Below are 12,045 nucleotides of genomic sequence, written 5' to 3' on the forward strand. Positions count from 1 at the left end.
TTTTTTTTATTGGTCTTATGGAGTATTCTAATTTGTTGAGATAGTGAGTTGGTGGGTTTTTGTTAAATGTGAGCCAAAATCATCACAATTAAAAGAACCAAAGACTTAAACTACTTCAGTCTGTGTGCATTGAATTTATTTAATACACGAGTTTCACAATTTGAGTTGAATTACTGAAATAAATGAACTTTTCCACGACATTCTAATTTATTGAGATGCACCTGTATAGTCCTTATAGCTCCGCCCCTTTTCAACACTGCATTCATTGTCTTCTGTATTCCATTTGTATTTCAACAGAGTGAAGGTGAGAAATCTTCCCGGTCTACTGATATTTCTGACATCTGCTTCAAACATTACAATGCTCATGATAACTTTCTTTAACTCTACAGTAAGTAAATCCACTTCACCAACTAATTACTCTTCAACAGTGATGCTATAGAGCAGGGGTGGCCAACGTCGTTCCTGAAGAGTCACACTCCTGCAGAGTTTTGCTCCAACCTGCCTGTAACTTTCTAGTAACCCTTAGACCTTAATTAGCTTGTTCAGGTGTGTTTGATTAGGGTTGGAGCTGAACTCTGCAGGACCGTGGCTGTGTTCGAAATGGCACACTAGCTTACTGCTTACTGCCCAGTACACAGTGTATACTGCCTACTATTTTTTTTTTTTTAAGAATAGTGCGTGAAACAGTATACAATAAGCAACAAATAATGTTTCAGAGTAGTATGCTACAGTGTTGTCACATGACAAATACTGAACATTAATTCAGCACAGCAGTCGAGGCGGTTACCTTACAAATAAACGTGCTAACCGTTCTTTTTACAATGGCTTGTTAATAAGGGTTCACACTAGTAAACAATTGTATATTGCCCAATTGAACTCATTTCATAATTAACGAACTTTACATATTGAACAGAACTGAATCAACACTGAGCTATCTTTAACTGAACAATGATATTTTTTGGCAGTTACACTAAGTGGAAAAAGCGATATACTCTAGTTACACTAAGTGCACATAATGATCAATTCTGTTTACACTAAAATAGCAATATTTTCTTTAGCAATAGGCTAAGTGTAAATAGTAGTTAGGTGGCAGATATTTATACTTCAGCATACTGTAGTACATTATAAAACAGTATGCAATAACATATTGAGTGTAGGGATATGCCGGTATCAAATTTTCATGTTGCGATTAATTGCTAATGCTTTTATTATGGTATACGGTATTATCACGATATTGAAATTAAGTAAAAAAAAAGTGCTGTCATAATACAGTATAACAGGTTTAATAACTTTTTTCTTATAACAAAAATAACTGAACATTTAAATGCAATAAAGCAATACAGAAAAATGTATAAAGTTAAAAGTTTTACACAGATTAAAGTGCAAAAGAACTATAAAGACCAATAGGTATCACTTTACAATAAGACCTCATTAGTTAACCTTAGTTAATCAGAATCAGAATCAGAAGAGCTTTATTACCAAGTATGTTTACACACACAAGGAATTATATATAATTATTCACGGTATTTAGAAGTGCCCACGATAACAATATCGTGCATATTCATTACCGTGATATATCGCATTACCGAATACCGGCACAAGTCTAATTGAGTGTAAATTATCATATTTATTAATATTATTAAATGGATGCCACCTTATTGGGACAAAGCCCTCCCTACACCTACAGCGAGCCATACCCAATAAACACTGTATTATTAAAGAGGCGTTTTATTTCCACTTTTCAAATATTTCCTTAGATTTTTATTGAAAATAAATAAATAGCCTCTGCCAACAAATCAGGCTATTTGTACTTGGAGTAAATATACACTCCGTTTCTTTTTAGAGCTGCTTTACAGACGAATTGAATTCTGTTTGCATAATTGCAATATTATTTTTATTTATATATTATATGCTATTTATATTTTATATTACTGGAAAATTATTATTATTATTTAATATCTTTGAAACAATCTGTTCTGTAAGGTGACGTCATTTGACTTGATTGCAAATGTGCCGTAGAGATTAAGGTACAATTTATGTCCTACTAACGATATTGTTTTTAGATACACAGTTTGTAGTTTACAGTAACATGTGTACATATAAAGGTGTTACGTTTATAATTACTGTTCCCCGCCTCCAGTTCAGCAAATGTAGTAATCCGGGAATTCCATGCATACAGAAAATTCACATACTATTCACAGTATACACACAGCATACTGCAATATAGTAGGAGTTTTATGGTAGTATGCCAATCCAAACGCAGCTTCTGGCTCTCCAGGACCAACATTAGCCACCCTACTACAGAGCTACAGCAATAACGGAAGTTCAAAGACAAAATTCTAAAGATGGCTGCATACTTGTTTCTCTGAGTTTAAGTTAAAAACAAGAACAAATATACCTGTCCAAGCGATACGAAAAACAAACTTAATTCAAATGGAACACAACTTTTTATCGGAAAACAAGACTTAATAGGCTATCTTAATTCAGCGGGCAAACTTGCATTCAGCCTCCAGCCAATCAACAACTGATGGATTGCCCTTTATTTTTTCTTTTCGATAAAACATTTCATTCGGTTGTATGTCACAGAATAAAAGGTTTGTCACTGCTTCTGTTATATTGTGACTTTAAAGTCAATGTAACTACAAAATTTGTTGGTAACTGAATTCAAAACATAAAGGAATGTCATTTCTGAAGCAGAGCAAACTATTATGTTTAACATATGTTATTATTAATTATATATTATTTATTTGGAATAATAATGTACAGTAATGAATTGTGTACAACAAGACCAGGAATGAATATTAGCAAGGTAAATAGGATAAAGGAATCACTTAAAGGAATTACGTCCTTGCGTTCCAGTCATGAAAATGTGTACATTTATGTGCAGAGTTCAATTTTCGAGAGTTTTGTGAGGTCCAGGGGTGCAGTTGGGTAAACAGTGCCGAACAGCCTGCGCTGTGTCCCTGGGATGGAAGCCAAGGTGACAACAACAAGGCAGCTCAGACACACACACACACACACTGTGGTTGAGAGCGAACACCGCATGTAAACTCAATGTGCTAGAATCTACACATAGGGTTGAGACACCTGCCCACCCCAGCGGAGGTGTTTCAATAATACCAAGGCCAAATACCTCCCTGCTAATATTGACTCAGAGAGTGGAAAGGATATTGATGGGTCTTGTGTGTGTACACAGGAAGAACAGTGGCATTGTATCGGGAGCCCTCTTTTCTGCTGAAGGGAGACCTCTTTATCAGTGTCTGTGTGCAGAGAGCTTAAAGTTGGGTTTCTGATAACATGTGCTGTGAACAACACAGCAGATGCACTGTTATGCTGTTTGCTCAAACGATAAGCCAGCAAACTCGCATTTCTTGCAATTTGCATTTTCGCCGTTAGGTTTAGGCTTCCATTCAGAATTTTTCATGCTGAAATTGGCAGCATGAAAACACAATAGAGAGCTATATCAAAGATGGGTGAATGTTTAGTACTTTTATAATCAGGCATAGAAAAGGAGTATTTGTAGGTGCAGTACACGATTCACCCTTTCGCTACATACTTCAAGCACACGCTCTCCATTTTTTTTAGCATAAACAATCCTGACACACAAAACAACTGTTTTTCAACTATTTTGTTTTATAATATTGCACCCTGGCTGACTTTTTTTTTAATAATTGAATTTCTCTTGGTTTGTGTCCCTGTGAAGAACAGGTGTCCTCTCAGCACCATTTCCCATCTCATTGTGTTTGGGTCGTGTGGTGAGCTTCCGGCCCGTGGAAACAGCTGTTACTCATAGTGAAAGACTACTTTGAAGGTCACTCTGCTCATTATCAATTTGTGCCCACTCAGAAACTGAAACCATTTTTACAAAATGACACTGTAGAACATTATAACAGTGAGATCCTTCCTGCACTTTAGCCTTGTGAAAAAGAAGTGAGCTTAATTGTATTGAATGTGCACTTGTGGTGTATCTTAAATCTTAAAATTATATTTTTAGTGTATAGTATATTGCATTTAATATAATATTAATGTCCAGCCTCGCACGGCCACACAGAGAATGAATGGTTTGGAGAATGGATGGATAGATAATATTAATGAAATAAATGTACTTAAAGACAGTACACTTGGAACACTAATGACTATGTTTCTTAACACACTCAAGTACACTTTACAGTTTTTTTCAATTGTTTACACGCAATTTTGAAAACCGGGTTCTAGTGGCATTGTATCGGGAGCCCTCTTTTCTGCTGAAGGGAGACCTCTTTATCAGTGTCTGTGTGCAGAGAGCTTAAAGTTGGGTTTCTGATAACATGTGCTGTGAACAACACAGCAGATGCACTGTTATGCTGTTTGCTCAAACGATAAGCCAGCAAACTGAAATAGACTTAGACCTACATGTTATTACAGTCATAAAGCTTCACTCTGACTTCACTTCCTAATTTTACAAATAAATCATTACTGGAACACATTAACTACTCATGGCCATTTTTTTTTATTTTGCTTTTTTTTTTGTCTGAATCTCACAAAACTTGACATAAACCTGTCTGATCATATTATACCCAAGAATGATACCCCAGAACAAATTATAGAATGTATGTAACATATATATATATATATTGGCATGTATATGTTGCATTTGTTGCAAATATTGATTTATATTAAGTAATTCACTGTATTATAGTATTTTTTTTTACTGTAATACAGTAACCAGAATCTTACCATAATCAGTTGATAAAAAAGACTGATAAAAGGGAGATTATGCTATGCAAAAAGACATAATGCCAAAGAGAATTTGCGCTTAATTATCATAAAAGTAATGTCCCAGTGTCACAGTCCTATAATAACAGGCTTAAAGCAAGTGTTTGTGAAACTTGTTTAGATATTGTTCGGAAATTATATTTTCATATATAAAATTATTTTATAATTTTTTTTGCATGATTTTCATGACAAATTAAAAAAAGTCTCATTATTGCAATATGAAAAAAAATCATATATTAATGTCAATGTAAAGTATTTGTACGTCATAGCATTTGTTATATTGAGTTTTTGTACTGATTTAAATAGCCATTTTCTTTCTTTCTTTACTATGGTACAGTAGGTATTTATTTATTGCCATTCGCTTTGGTTCCACTATAGTGGACAGACATTACATACACCGTTAACATTTGTTTGTTTATTTATTTTTTTGCGTGTTTAATAGGGACAATATACATTAATGAACATCAGTATAAAAATGTAAACATTCCAGATTGTAGCAGAATTTTTATTGACATAGCAACATAGATTCATGCTTAAACTCTGAAATGTACTTTCTTCATATGTCCTGGCTGATAATGATATAGGCATCTGTAAAACAGCACCAGTTGAACAAAATCTGCAAAACATCGTTGTCCTAACTCTAGCTCAGGAAAATTGTGAGTTTTTCTCACTGACTGCAAAATTACCAGGGGACCGCATTTAGTCGTCAGGAGGCCAGTGCGGAACTGCTCTCCACATACACACGCTGAGAAAACAGCCGCTAATAACAAACCAAACAATAGTAGAGATGAAACGACGTGCCAATGCACACAAACCTTGGCAGAATAATTGTGTGGGAGTTGTTTGAGTTGAAAACAGTTCAACTTGAACTCTTTGTCAAACACGCTTGTGTAATTATCTGCTAAGAGGGCAGGGTTTGAAAACAAGTGAGCTAGGCTTTTCTCCCCTCTTCTTTTCCTTCTGCTCTTCCATCTTTGAGCGAGTGCATTATTTTACCCTCCCATCAACACATATGAGAAACATAAAGCATGGTTGTCATGTAGATAAACTCCACTTTCTCTTATAGCCTCTATCAAAAGATGGTTTCAGTGAAGTTTATTTTCTCAACCCATCCTGTAAGCTCACATTTACTGCACTCGGGGTCACTGATTGAGCGACTGGATCGCTCATAAAGGGATTATGTTGTGGGTATTTTTGTCCAGCATGTAAAACTTGTAAATGTTACAATATGTTATTTTATATGAGGCTGTGAAACGTGGCTTACCTACGCTATTGTGTAATACATAATGAGCTGAAGACTTTGTGTGCCTCCTCTGCACCACACTGAATTACTAAATGTTTGACAGTTTTATCTGTATTTTTTTCTCTCTCTCTATTGTAGTGCAACTATACTGTTAGGGTTAGGTTGTGACATGTTACTTTCTTGAGTCTCGACTCCTGGTTTGGTGAATTTGGCCTAAACATAGGGTTAGGGTTGTAGACTCGAGTCTCATGACTTGGACTTGACAAATCAGATTTTTGGCTTTTATGACTCTGCCAGCTAATTTTTGACATTTGGTTTTCAAATATATAAAATAAATAACAAAAACAGTATATAGATTTCACATGAAAATGAACTGGGAAGCAAGTCACTTACTTGTGACTTGCTCCCATCTCTGCATACTTTACATACACATTAGGGATTGGAAATAATTGTTTCATGTTTTAGAATGAAGTCTCACCAAGGCTGCATTTATTTGATCCAAAGTACAGTAAAACAATCATATTGTGAAATATTATTACAATTATAAAAAAACTGAAATTTTCTAAATTTTCAGCAGCCATTATACCAGTCCTGTGATCTTTCAGAAATTATTCTAATATGCTGATTTGCTGCTCAACAAACATTTCTTCTTATTAGAAAGTTGAAAACAGTTGTGCTTCATATTTTTATGGTTACTGTGATCATTTATTTTAGGATTGTTTGATGAATATAAAGTTCAAAAGATTTATTTTAATAAATATGTTTTGTAACAAAACAAATTAAATGGCTTTGCTGTTAAAAATGTCTTTTGCTGTTTAAATGTCTTTTTAATCAATTCTTGCATTGTATTCGTGATAAATAGAAGTATTAATTTCTTTCAACAAAAAAAGGGGAGAGAGAAATTTTGCAGACCTTAAACTTTTGGACTGTATATATATATATATATACTTTTTCTTTAATAACTGGTGTAATCTCTAAATTTGTATGAATACATTTATTTTCGCATTTCTTGCAATTTGTATTTTCGCCGTTAGGTTTAGGCTTCCATTCATAATTTTTCATGCTGAAATTGGCAGCATGAAAACACAATAGAGAGCTATATCAAAGATGGGTGAATGTTTAGTACTTTTATAATCAGGCCTGTAATTGCACATACACTTTAACAGCACTTAACGTAATAATGCCAAATTAAAAGTTTCATTTTATAAAGTTTACATTTGAAATCATTATGTTTTAATAATCTTTTGCTTTAAGGATGTGCACTTATTTTGATGTGTTGACTAACATACTAAAGTACATGCAAAGTAGTTGATTATAATTTTAACTGTAGTGTGTTACTCAATATTAAATTTACTTCATTATTACAAATGTGTGATTACAAATATATTTAAATACATGGCATACAAGTTTCAATGCAAATTACATTAAAGTATTTTTTTGTATTTCAGTAGACAATAGAAGTAATTGCGAACTAGTCTTTCTTAAGTGGCCAGAAAGCATTCTAAAGTTTAGCTGATTGCATTTAATACAAATTCAAACTATAATATGTTTTCATTTAATTGCAATTAACATGCATTTAAGTGTCCAGAAACATTATATCTTTCTATACATTAAATGTAATATATATCTTTACATTATATATATTAAATATATTATTTTAAAATATATTGCTTCTGTAATTTCTCAAGGGTATTCCTCACAATGCTCTGGGACAGGATTAGTTTTCGCATTGGTAGGCACATTGTAATTTGAGACTGGGTTTTCTGTGATAAAGCGAAGCATATAGCTGACCTTATAGACACCCGCTGCATGGATCTGTGTCTGATTTAATGTACATCAGTCTTAACGCTGTGGAGTGCTGGTGGTTGTGATGTATGTATGCGCGTCTGGGACCACCCACACATTATAGGACTAACAGCTGGACTCCCAAAGGCCTCCCAATATACACATTAGGGATTGGAAAGATTTTTTCATGTTTTAGAATGAAGTCTCACCAAGGCTGCATTTATTTGATCCAAAGTACAGTAAAGCAATCATATTGTGAAATATTATTACAATATAAAAAAACAGAAATTTTCAGCAGCCATTATACCAGTCCTGTGATCTTTCAGAAATGATTCTAATATGCTGATTTGCTGCTCAACAAACATTTCTTCTTATTAGAAAGTTGAAAACAGTTGTGCTTCATATTTTTATGGTTACTGTGATCATTTATTTTAGGATTGTTTGATGAATATAAAGTTCAAAAGATTTATTTTAATAAATATGTTTTGTAACAAAACAAATTAAATGGCTTTGCTGTTAAAAATGTCTTTTGCTGTTTAAATGTCTTTTTAATCAATTCTTGCATTGTATTCGTGATAAATAGAAGTATTAATTTCTTTCAACAAAAAAAGGGGAGAGAGAAATTTTGCAGACCTTAAACTTTTGGACTGTATATATATATATACCTTTTCTTTAATAACTGGTGTAATCTCTAAATTTGTATGAATACATTTATTTTCGCATTTCTTGCAATTTGTTAATTGCAATTAACATGCATTTAAGTGTCCAGAAACATTATATCTTTCTATACATTAAATGTAATATATATCTTTACATTATATATATTAAATATATTATTTTAAAATATATTGCTTCTGTAATTTCTCAAGGGTATTCCTCACAATGCTCTGGGACAGGATTAGTTTTCGCATTGGTAGGCACATTGTAATTTGAGACTGGGTTTTCTGTGATAAAGCGAAGCATATAGCTGACCTTATAGACACCCGCTGCATGGATCTGTGTCTGATTTAATGTACATCAGTCTTAACGCTGTGGAGTGCTGGGGGTTGTGATGTATGTATGCGCGTCTGGGACCACCCACACATTATAGGACTAACAGCTGGACTCCCAAAGGCCTCCCAAACACCTTCTCCCCCAGCTCTAAATTTCTCTGTTACACCAAACATTTTCCTAATCAGTTTTTTTTGTCTTGTTTTACAGTACATATATCTAAACGTCATTACTACATGCATTTATTTGAAGCAAAATTAATATTGAGAATTTCAGAGCGATTATCTTTTATAACATTTGATAATTTAATTTAATAAAATTGTAATTAAGTGTATTCTTAAAATTGTCATATTACATTAAAGGGGTCATATGATGCTTTTTTAAAGATCATTATTTTGTGTATTTGGTGTAACAGAATACAGGTGCATCTCAATAAATTAGAATGTCGTGGAAAAGTTCATTTATTTCAGTAATTCAACTCAAATTGTGAAACTCGTGTATTAAATAAATTCAATGCACACAGACTGAAGTAGTTTAAGTCTTTGGTTCTTTTAATTGTGATGATTTTGGCTCACATTTAACAAAAACCCACCAATTCACAACAAATTAGAATACTTCATAAGACATTTTTAGTGAATTGTTGGCCTTCTGGAAAGTATGTTAATTTACTGTACATGTACTCAATACTTGGCAGGGGCTCCTTTTGCTTTAATTACTGCCCCAATTCGGCGTGGCATGGAGGTGATCAGTTTGTAGCACTGCTGAGGTGGTATGGAAGCCCAGGTTTCTTTGACAGTGGCCTTGTCTTTGCAACTTCAGGGATCTTATCTATGCACAATCAGCTTGTAACACTCCAAAGAGAAAGGAAAACTTGAAATCGCATCATATGACCCCTTTAATATGTGTTATGAAATAACAATAAATAAATTATATTTTATTGAGTTTTGTATTTTTGAGTTGATTCTTATTACTGTATTACAATTAAATATTACATTACAAATACTGTAATACAATGATTTATTTTATTTAAAACAATATTAAAAAGGCAACAAATACTACCATGGTGTATAACTTACATAATATACCATTCAATGCATTTTGACAGTAAGAATAAACTTTTTCTTTTTAATTGTCATTAAAATGATCTCAAATTGCAAAAAAAAAAAAAATCCAATTGTTCATAAAATAATTTTCTTTCAGCAAAATTTGGCAACACTTTACAATAAGGTTACATTAGTAATACATTAACTAACACTAACTAACAATGGGTAATATATTCGTTATTAATCTTTGTTAAAATTTGTTAAAAATACAACTATTCATTGTTAGTTGTTATCTGAAATTCATTAAATAATATTAAAAGTTACAGCTTTTCAATTTAATAATGTATTAGTAAACGTTGATTTTAGAGCTGGGGGAGAAATGCTTTAGTATTTTAATGTAAACTAATGTCTAATGTTAACAAATGGAACCTTATTGTAAAGTTGTTATCGAAAATTTTATATTAATTTCTATGATTTTAAGGTAAAATATTACCTGGACATGTTGATTACAGGTTTGGTGAGATTCACCCTGCTCAAAAATGAATGAATGAATGAATAAATAAATAAATAAATAAAGATGTATTAATGTTATTATTATTATATGCTGTATTTTTTAAGGATGTTTTGATATTTTTACTGGAAAATTACACAATTTTTTAAAATTAATTAATTTTTTTAATTATTTATTTATTTTTGGTAGCAGGTGTGACATTTTCTTATGAGGCACACATCTGCTTAGTAATTATTACTAGATACATCACACAAAAAATTTTTCAAGTAGAGGTAACGTAATCATCTCAATCGAGTCATAATGAGTTTCTTAGACGTTTCACCTGCTCCTTTTTAAACCCTGATCAGACGGGATATTTATGGTGCTAAGCAGACTACACCGCTCCGATGGAATAATAGACAGGGAATTGTCAGCTTAGATGACACTTTTTGAAAACATGATCATGTCTCAAAGCGCAGCTCTCTCCTTTTTCCAGCCCAAGTCCCAGAGGTCTCTATTGAGGAACACATAAAAACAGGTAATTGAACCGATCTGGCTGGCATTACGCGACTAGGATTTCGTTTTTCATCCGTTAGGAACCTTGAGATATTAGTTTTAATATCTGCCACGGCTTTATTCGGCAAAGGTCAGCTGTCAGCTTCCGTCATGGCCTGCTTATGTGTGTTGATCCACTGCACTGCATTGGCTACTTCTCTAATCCTCGTAGCACTTGTGCCTCAGGTATGGAGGCTCAAAATGTGTCACCTATGGAAGTAGGTTATAAGCTCAGGGATAAGTCAAACAGCTTCATTTCTCTCTCTCTCTCTGCTTTAGCGACTGTATTGTTACCAACTTGGCTTCGCTCCAGCACTTCAATTCAAAGACGTTTCTCTATTGAATTCCATCCAGAAGAGATATTATAACCTCAAAAGGTAATGTTACCCATAGACCCTCCCTTGAGTCTAGTCTCTCTGTCCCTTATTTTGTCTGAGAGAGTCAACAATAGCTATTTGACCGAGACCAATGGAGACACCTTCAGGCATTTGTTTACATAATCCAGTCCCAGGGTAGAACCTCTCGAAGCCACCTGTGGCTCTCAGGTGAGCAGCAGGTGCAGGTTCCAGGACAGAGTCAGTGTTGCAGAGCGAACGCAGGGGAAATTCAATCCGTGGGGAATATATTAGCTGTAATCAGCTTCTGTGTGCACTGATAAATCTTGTTGATTCAAAATGTGGACTGACACTCAGCACTATTCTCATAACTCTCTGTTAAAATAGGACAAATTTGGGAGCTACCATGGTGGTAATTCGTTTTCTTTGATTACACCATCGTTTTAGTACTAACGTATTTGTGAATATGGAAATTAAACAGTACTATGGTACATAACAAAATATCATGGTTTTAACATCTGACGCTATCACTGAATCATCTTTTCCCAAAACAAAACATTCATACAAAGTAAAAAGAGTATTTATTATAAAGACCATACTGTACTTCATCAGTATATTTTCTTTAGACACAAGCAAAAATTTTACTTTATAATATAATATAATATAATAAAAATGTAAAATTTTCTATATTAATGTAATATAATTTAATATAATTATAATATAAAATATAGTACATTTTGGGGCTTTTTACAACTTAAATTAACCATAAACAAAAGCTATAAAATGAAAGAAGAATTTAGCATAAAACTAAAAACATTTTATTTGTCAATGTTAAATTTTAGATTTTCT

General features: G+C 33.1%; 1 long non-coding RNA gene across 1 annotated transcript in view; it reads left to right on the plus strand.

Annotated features, from left to right (window-relative positions):
- LOC107717857 (uncharacterized) overlaps window positions 1–7,788 on the plus strand; it is a 21,595-nt gene extending 13,807 nt beyond the window's left edge. Inside the window, exon 4 of the long non-coding RNA XR_001637350.1 lies at window positions 7,778–7,788. This is a non-coding gene — a long non-coding RNA (uncharacterized LOC107717857). The remainder of the gene's footprint in view (window positions 1–7,777) is intronic.
- Window positions 7,789–12,045: the final 4,257 nt, after the last annotated feature.

Source organism: Sinocyclocheilus rhinocerous, unplaced genomic scaffold (genome assembly GCF_001515625.1).
Source record: "Sinocyclocheilus rhinocerous isolate Xijiao unplaced genomic scaffold, SAMN03320098_v1.1 scaffold780, whole genome shotgun sequence".
Lineage (NCBI taxonomy): Eukaryota > Metazoa > Chordata > Actinopteri > Cypriniformes > Cyprinidae > Sinocyclocheilus > Sinocyclocheilus rhinocerous.